This window comes from Erithacus rubecula, assembly GCF_903797595.1.
Source record: "Erithacus rubecula genome assembly, chromosome: 5".
NCBI classification, from domain to species: Eukaryota; Metazoa; Chordata; class Aves; order Passeriformes; family Muscicapidae; genus Erithacus; species Erithacus rubecula.
The window spans coordinates 3,406,102-3,414,957 of NC_136687.1; the positions used below are offsets into that span (position 1 = coordinate 3,406,102).

At 36.3% G+C, this 8,856-nt stretch overlaps 1 long non-coding RNA gene across 1 annotated transcript; it reads left to right on the plus strand.

The window, feature by feature from the left end:
• The first annotated feature begins 4,362 nt into the window (after window positions 1–4,362).
• Window positions 4,363–8,128, plus strand: LOC306802770. The gene is made up of 3 exons (XR_013774466.1): window positions 4,363–4,502; window positions 7,132–7,208; window positions 8,103–8,128. It is a non-coding gene; the product is annotated as an uncharacterized lncRNA (long non-coding RNA).
• Window positions 8,129–8,856: the final 728 nt, after the last annotated feature.

Here is an 8,856-nt window from a genome sequence, read left to right on the forward strand (position 1 = left end):
AGTTGCCTTCTGCAAAGCTCAGAGGTGTTTGCAGATTCCAGGTTAAACAGGATGTAATTGCTGATCATTTGGCATCCACCTCAGCAGCAGGCAGAGTGCGACACGTTCAGGTGACAGACAGCTGGCAGAAAATGGATTTAGAAAGGAATTCCACAGCCCCAAATTGTGAAGGGTTTGTCATTTTCTCATCTGCCATTTCAAAGTTCTGAGGTCTGGCAAAATCTCCATTTGGGGTTCAGGTGAAAAGATTGGAATTCCTCTAATGAGTGGCATTAAAAAGAAATATTTTTCCTTTTTTTCTTCCCTCTTTTCCCAAGCTGAGTAAAAATATATTAGGTTTTATTTTTTGTTTTTTTTTTTTTTTTTTCACTTAATCCTTTAAAATCTTATTGAATAATCAAACAAACACTGTTTTGGTCTCAAAGACAGATTTCTAAATGAGTGGTGTTCTAAAGAGAATCTTTATCCAAAGTGAAGTAATTCCTTTTTTCCAGATCGAAAATACATTACATCCCTTCTCCTGCTAGATCTTCAGGCTGTGGGACATGATTCAGAAAAGCTCTGGAAAGCTCTGAGAGTTGGACTAAGCTTTAATGAGGCTTTAAATGAGTCTTAAGTTATTTGTGAGTGGAGTTCAGAAAACTAAAATCAAAGCATGATTTTCTGTGTCAGGATTTGTCTTTTCCTGCTATATCTTGTTATTTGATCCTTTTATGCCCAAAGCATCCTACATACTTTGGCTCATATGCACTAAATCTTTTAATTCAGACTTCAAGGATTTAATGGAAATTTAAGTGGAATTTAGCCAGACTGTTCAGAAATTTGAAGGATTAAGTCTTTTTCTTATAGCCTACTTCTCTGTATTAGAGCACTACACTTATTTCCTTTTCTTTCCTTTTTTTGTTTTTTTTATACTAATGTTTTTTAAGGATTATGTGGAAAATTGAATGCTTGATAGCCAAATTTCTGTTCCAACTGATGCCTGCATCTACAAAATTTTCTCTAATAATTTACAAAAAGCAGAATGTGGGATTTCAATGTTTTTTATTCTTCTGAATTTCCCAAACCACTTACCTGTGGTTTGACTTCAAACAATACCAGCTTTTCTTCCTTTGAGAGCTATAACCTCCAATGCTTTTAGAACCACCAAACCAGAAACTTGTTTTCCAGTAAATCATTCTTCCCCATCACAGTCTTAGAACCCTTAGCCAACATTTATACTTTCCTTATTTGCCAAATAACATACCATAAACATCAAGAAGATTTAGCAGGACATTGAGGATGACAAAAAAAAAAAATTTGATAAGGGTTTGGCAAATCCATGTTTTCATTTAGACAAATAAAGTCTGGTAGGCACGACTGTGAGGGGCAGGAGAACCAGGTGGCCAAGTAACTTTATGTACATGTGAGACACAAACTCTTGTACAACCCTTCTCACTTTCTTTGATATCTGTGCAGTGCAGGATGCTACATAAAACAGAGCTGAACTCAGAATATTTTGCCCCAGGAATTCAAGACAGAGACTCCACATCTCCAGTCTGCAGTAGGGCCAGAGTCATTGCTGTGAGAGCAGGGTGCTATCATCAACATGAAGGGTTTTGGCTGAAGATCAGTGAGAATTCTGCTTATAATGGACTTGACAGGATCTCAGCAATGTCAAAATGATAGAGCAAGACATCCAAAGATGTGTGAGTACCAATGTCTTCACAGACCTGGATGCTGAGTGCACACTCATAAATAAACAAGAGACTGGAAGTTACCAGCTTCAAGCTTCCTTGACATTTATACCATTTCCCCTCACCTGTGAAACCATTGACATTGCTCTTTTTGTGGTTTCTCTACAGCTCAGCAGTGAGAACACATATCTCAGAAGAGGTGTTCTGGGAGAACAGTTATTTTAATATAGGAACCAACAGGGAAAAAATACTCTCACATTGGAATAGCAGTCAAGGAAAACTTATCAATAACATTGATAATCCAAATAATCTGTGAGTGGAAGTTCTGAAAAAAAAGTTAAAATGAGTAGCTGGGAGAAAATGAAAGTGGATTGAAGTTACTTTAATGAAAGTTTCTAAAAGTTTCTAAGGGTAAATTGTAGTGATAAGGTACTGTTTTTTTTCTTTTCTCTTTTTTTTTTTTTTTTTTTTTTTTTGCTATTAGACAAAAACAGCACTATGATTCTTTTTAATAGGCTTTAGAAACATCTGTTATGATACCAAACAAAAAGGTACTTAATCTTAAATGACACAGTTTTTTTCCATTTAGAATGCAGTTTGCAAAATGAATACTAATCTCTTAGACAATAATAGGCCACCTTTACCTTATTTATTACAGACATATTGTCATTATCAGCTATGCTGAATCAAGGTGACATCATTTGGGGCATAATGATTGCTTGCTGTGTGAAGTAATCAAAGTATATTCCTTTGGAATATTATAAATTGAAGTAAACTCAGAGAAAAGCTCTCTCTCTTTCCTCCCTTCTCCTTTTCACTATGATTAAGTCATGAAGGTTGATGACTTCCAGGAGAGATGGTAGTTGAACAGGATACATTTCTTCCTAGTGTTTGTTATTTTTATTCCTAAAATAACCTATTTGGACCACAGGATTAAATAAAAGCTTTTAGCTAACTCTGTTTTGTTCATGGAAAATATCCATGAGATGTTTGTGATGTGTGGTAGATGTGGCTATCAAAAGAGATCAGGATCCTTTATCTTCTGAGGTCTGGGAAGATTCATTTCACTCAACCTGAGACATTTGCAGAAGCAGTTTGAAGTTATTGATCCCTCACTGCTGTCCAGTGGCTGCTCCAGTGATGTGAAACTCACTCCTCTCTCTCCATTTTCTTTCCCCAAGCAATAACATCTAAAGTTGAAAACAAGCCCAAGCCAGCAATATCTTTCCCTGCATCAAACCCTTTTGATTTTCAAGACTAATATAATTGCTTTCTGTCCACCCAGTAGCACCAGGATCTGCATAAAAAATATCAGTATTAATTAAAATGCTATTCTGAATGATGTAAGACATTTTATGATTTAAATTCCTTCTAAATTTCCCTAGTCTCTGCTCTGGACAGTCCATAAATAAAAATTTACTTTGATCCCTGAACCCCATTTGTATGGATTCATGGACATAGACTTGCTAATGAAATAAATACACAAACTGGCTTTTGGTGTTCAGGGGGTGATTGGTTTAGAGGCAGATTGTCTGTTTATTCAGTCACCCTCAATTGTGTAAGTTAAATCATGGCATAGAAAAGGTTAGGAGTCACTGATATTTTTGCAATGTTGTCTTTACTCTCCTTTCATTGTACTACCTTTTGAAATATCTGATATATAAACACTCCTGAAAGTATCTCCCTCTCAGAAAGAAAAGAAAACATGGTGTTTGAAAAGAATTCTAAAGGACAGGGAGAAAAAAGAAATAGCAAGAAGACCTTTCATATATAAGTATATTTTATAATATATGTGTCTCTGTGTATATATATTTCTCATTCCCTTTTTGCCTTGTTCATGGTAGTTTTATTGGTTTATTAACATATATATGTCAGTACATATGCATGGATGCATTTAGAAAGAGCAGAAGGCCTGCACTGTGCTGCATGTGTCTTTGCTATTACAAAGTGACTGGTACACTCTATTTATTAAAAATCAATATGTCTTTTACAGATACATACCCAAGCCATTGCTGTCTTAATGTTCTGCTTCTAAAGAACAAGACTCTCCCATTCAGACAAAATACAATTTTCTAGCTTGAACTCTTGGACTCTATTTGTTTTTAAAGAGAAGTCATCCATATCAGTAATGGATATGGTGGCAGTTTCTTTAAAATGGAAGAAAAAAAGTCTGTTCTATAGATTTAAGATAAAATTATTAGAGAAGTGCAGGAGTTGTGCACAGTGCACACAAGATTATTTTACTTGTTTAATTTCTAAGTAGGTGTATGTGTGATGATTTAATATAGCATAACTAACTGAAGTGCCCAGAACTGATATGATCCTGAACCTTGCACAGATTACATCATCACTTATAAAAAATAGGTGGATGGACATCGTGCAGGGATCTCCCTTGGGAGCATCTTTGATCAAATATTAGTGCTGCATAAAGGGAGCAGTGCTGCTTTCAGACCCTGCAGAGCTGGCCAGTGAGTCCAATTCACAACTCATTTTTGGATGAGATTTGACACCTTCTATCATGTCTTCTATCAGGGAATAGAAGGTTCAGGTTGGACATCAGGAAGAATTTCTTCATGGAGAGAGTTGCTAAGCATTGGAATGGGCTGCCCAGAGAGTGGTGAAGTCACAAATCCCTTGAGGTGTCCAAGAAATGACTGGGGAAGACATTCAGTGCCATGGTTCTGCTGACAGGGTGGTGTTTGCTCAAAGGTTGGACTTGATGGATTTGATTCTTTCCCAACCAAAATGATTCTGTGATTCTGTGATATGGCATTGGTCCATTAATAGAGTTTCATAAAATGGCCAGTAGCAGACACCTGAAGGCAAGTGTAAGAGCAAAGTAATTGTTCAGAGATACTTTCCTCAAACACTCCAGTTTTCAGCAGTCTGTGTTGCAAAGACATCTTCTAATACATTTTTCTTCCATTCATTTTTCTTTTTTTTTTTTTAATTTTATGAATGCCTTCAGCATCTAAATACTTTAGGCCAAAGAGTTTCTCAGCTTGCATGTATTTTAACATCTGTATATTAAATTAAGATAGCATTTAGCTAAACCTGTCAGGTTTTGAATGGCATTTCCATTATCAACTTGAAGCTCAGGCTGGCAAATTCTTAGGGTTCTGTCATAAAGACACCTTCTTAAAATATGAATTGCAATCTCTTAAAATGTGCAAACTGGATAGGTGGAATACCTCGTTAATTCTGGACTCAGCAATTCCACATGCAATTGGGTTAGTAGTTCACTCATCCCAGTTTACCCATCAACTTCAGTTTGTTATTCATAGGAAAAGTTTCCCAGCACAGCAGGAATCTGGTTGGCAAATGGGGCTGTTCCAGGCTGTCACAAGTTGAGTACTTAAAGGCTGACTGAGTAATTGTTCCCCAGCCTCTGTGCTAAAACCCCCAGCACGCCCTTTGTCAGATTGGAAATTGGGTTGAGGTCTTGGAATTAAAGTAGTTGAAAGAAGATAAATTTTAAGTATTATTTCCAATGCTCAAAGCTTTCCCTACTGCTCTATACCAACACAGCACTCCAACTTCTAAATTTCTGGTGGATTTCTGTCTATCAGGTCACAGAGTTACCTAAGTGGTCTAGAAAGGCAGGAGTGTTACAATACTTGTGCAAAATTATTGGATGTTGATGTGAAGACAATTGAGGAAAGATTCCATCAGTCCACACAACTCTTTGCAATTATATATACAAACTCTCAGGGAGTAATTTTATTTGTATTGCTATTATAAAAACGGGGAAAATACTGTATAGGGGCTTTACAGAGCCAAAATACTGAGATCTGTTTAGTTTTTTGTCCTGACTGAAAATTTTAATTGCCATGAAATAGAAATAGAAAGGCAGCAGGAAGTCATTAACCCTGTGACCAAATAAAGAAATACACCTTTGGGTCCATGAGTTGCTGACAAAGAAAAACACCAACAAAAATTATCCTCCAACCTACAGACTGCTAATAAAATGTACAGCAAAAATAAATTTTTATGCCAGAGGGCTCTTTCCAGTAGCCTAAGCAGCTACAGTAAATTCCCTACATGCTGTTCAGTTAAGTTCAAATCATCTGAATTATTGAATATGACAGAGAAAACCATCCTCATCTTGAAAAGAGCTGCATGCTCCTTGGGGCTGTTGAATTCAGGGAACAAAAGTAGTGCCAGGCCCTTCTGGTGCCATCCCACTGATGTCAGCAAGTTTCCATCAGCATATCTGACAGCAGAATTTAACTCCTCATTTCTATGTAAAAGATGCCTTCATGGTAGGATTAAGAAGCCAGGCCACTGCATGCTGAATTTAAATATGGCAGGCCCCTAAGAACTGACAGTAGACAAAAGAATAATATGTGTATACAAATGAAAGCCTACATTTCAACTTTAAAATTGTTCCTATATATTTAAAAAAATCAAATTAATACTTTAAGAAGATGTCTTTATGTGATCTAAAAAAACTTGAATTTAAGTAAAATTTTAGCAAATTCCTTAAGGCAAAAATAAAATTAAAAAAGATGTGTCAGGATGTAACTATCACACAAATGGAAAATGTGCTGAATAATCACAGAGTTCTGTTATTATGAAACCTTCACTGTACTGAGTGTTTCATGTGTAGCTTTATGTGAGTGATGCTGTATTCAGCCACAGACATGAGAATCAGCTGAGATCAGGGACCAAGGGCAATAATCACTGAATAGATGTTTATAGAGCACATGAATAGATATTTCATAATGGAAAACTCAAACACACCTGGTGACACTCTGCCCTCACATTCCCAGGATCTTGAATCAATCTTTTTACACAGAAAATTTTCAGGAATAATTCCCATTGGAGTTTGGCATGCAGGAAATTCCAGGGGTCACTCTGAGTATTCTGGTTGAGTGCAGCCACCCTGTTTTGAAGGAAAAAGCATTTGGCTGCAGGGGCAGTGAACAATTTTAAAAATTGGATCCTGATGCCAAGGAATGCTCGTGATGAAGTCTAATTGTTGAAATGTTTACATAAGTGCCTGGTTTCCATTTAATCCATCCCTACACTAAGAACCTGTGAGACAGCAATAAAATGCAGAATAAAGAAACATCACAGTTCCTGTTTGGGATCTCATCTGAAGATTGATCTTTGCAACCCTTAACAAGCACAATGCATCTTCACATGGCATACAAAATGCCTGGTTTTGTGACATTCAGGGCTATGCAATCAAAACATAAAAAGGTGGCTTTTTTATTTTTTTTTTTAAGAAAGTTGTTAAGTGGTGCTCCTGAGCCTGGAAATACTCATCAATTTAGCAATGATAATATAGATATATCAGTCACCTCCATAGAGAATACAGAAGAACTGGTCAGGTCAAGCAGTTTTTAACATTTTTATTACCAGAGATTCATGGAAAGACAGAATTTTGGTTTTTAGACCGTAAGAAAAGTGTTTTTATTGACATGCTTTCTCTTGTCTTTCCCTAAGGAAGGTGCCTAGGGCTGTGCTCCTGATGTAGATATTTAATGGAATGTGTGCACTGAGCTTTCTTACCCAAAGTTAAGAAAAGTGAGGAGCAACCTGGAACTGATTTCCATACTATAAATATAAAAGTTTTGATGCCATTAGACTGAAAATAGCTGGCTGACTTTTACATAAGTATAAGAACACTTTCTTGTGTGGTGCATTCAATTGTACCAGAGATGTAAAGTGTATTTGTAAATTACACCAAGTATTTGTTAATGGAGTATGAAAAAAAACTCAAAGTGCTCAAAAGCTTCATGTATACTAGGTGGAAACAATTATGATGACTATTTTATAATGAAAGATCTGAAAATATACTAGATCTAAGGATTTCTTTAAACAAAGCAAATTTTTCTTCAATATTTCATTGGTAATTCTATTTTTAATCTCAATGTCAGTGCAAGTTCTGTGTCAATTTTTTAAAAAAAATTGATATATAGGGTGATGAATTCTTTTGGAAAAGAGGCAATTAGTAATAAATAGCTTGCATTCCATAGTGTGATGCATCAATTTAATGCAGACATGGTTTCTGAGCACATCCTTCAACTGAGAAAAATTTCTATCTTCCACTTGTGCTTCTTAGATATGTTTCAAATACTAAATCATCTATTTTCAGAAACTCTCTGGAAATGTTTCTAATGTATTCCCAAAATTGATTGCAAAAAGGAAAGAGATAGTAATATTTCCAAGGGTATTATTTTGGGGGTTGATCCTTTTCTATGTTTTTCAGTCTTTTATATTGTACATGAATTAAAAATCTATTACTGTGCAATAATGAAGATCAGTGGTGTCACATTATATTTATTTTTAATCACTAAAGAACACTGTTATCTCTTACGTTTGGTGTGAAGGTTTTGATCATCCCAAAGTGCCCTCTCCTGACCCTGAGCATGTTCTTTCTCTGTGATGCCTCACACTCTGTTTGCTTTTTATTCTCAGATTGGCTTTGCCAGCCATTTTTCAAATCTGGGAGCACGTTCTGGAAATTTGGTAAGCAATCTACCTGAAGGAGAAATGCCACCAACAACATAAATTTTGGTTTTGGCAAAGAATCATAGACCCATGGTATAATTTATGATGGAGAGGACCCCAAGAGGTGCCTAATCCAACATTCTGCCCAAAGTCAGCTCAGATCTGAGGTCAGGCCAAGTTTCTTGGGTCTTCTTTTAGTCAGGATGAGGGTGGAGGTTGCAAAAGCTCTTTGGACAACCTGGACTTCTACATGTTCATAAAATAAAAGAAACTTTGCTTGTATCTAGTGTACACCTCTCTTGTTTCAGTTTATGCTGCTGTCTCTTGCCCACCCAGCAGACACTGTGATGGGTCTGACGTGTCTTCTCACTGACTCAGCCTCTACCAGATCCCCCCACACATTTCCTTTCTTCAGGTTTAACAATTCCAGTTTCTTCAGTTTCACTTCATAGGCCACACATTTCAGCCTCCTACCATAATATTATTAAAATATTTTTGAAATGAACACTCCAGAGAGATCTCTTCAGACTACATGCTCACTGTGATATTTTTTAAATAGAAAAATGCATTGTTCTACCCACAGGTGATGTTACTGTGAATAATTCAGAGATGATAACCATCTCTTCTTGTAGATGTTTGAGTGCATCTCATCTGTGCACTCTGAGATCAAGTCTAACTCTACATCCCTCTAGGATTTTCTGGGAGACTCCTTATTTAAGAT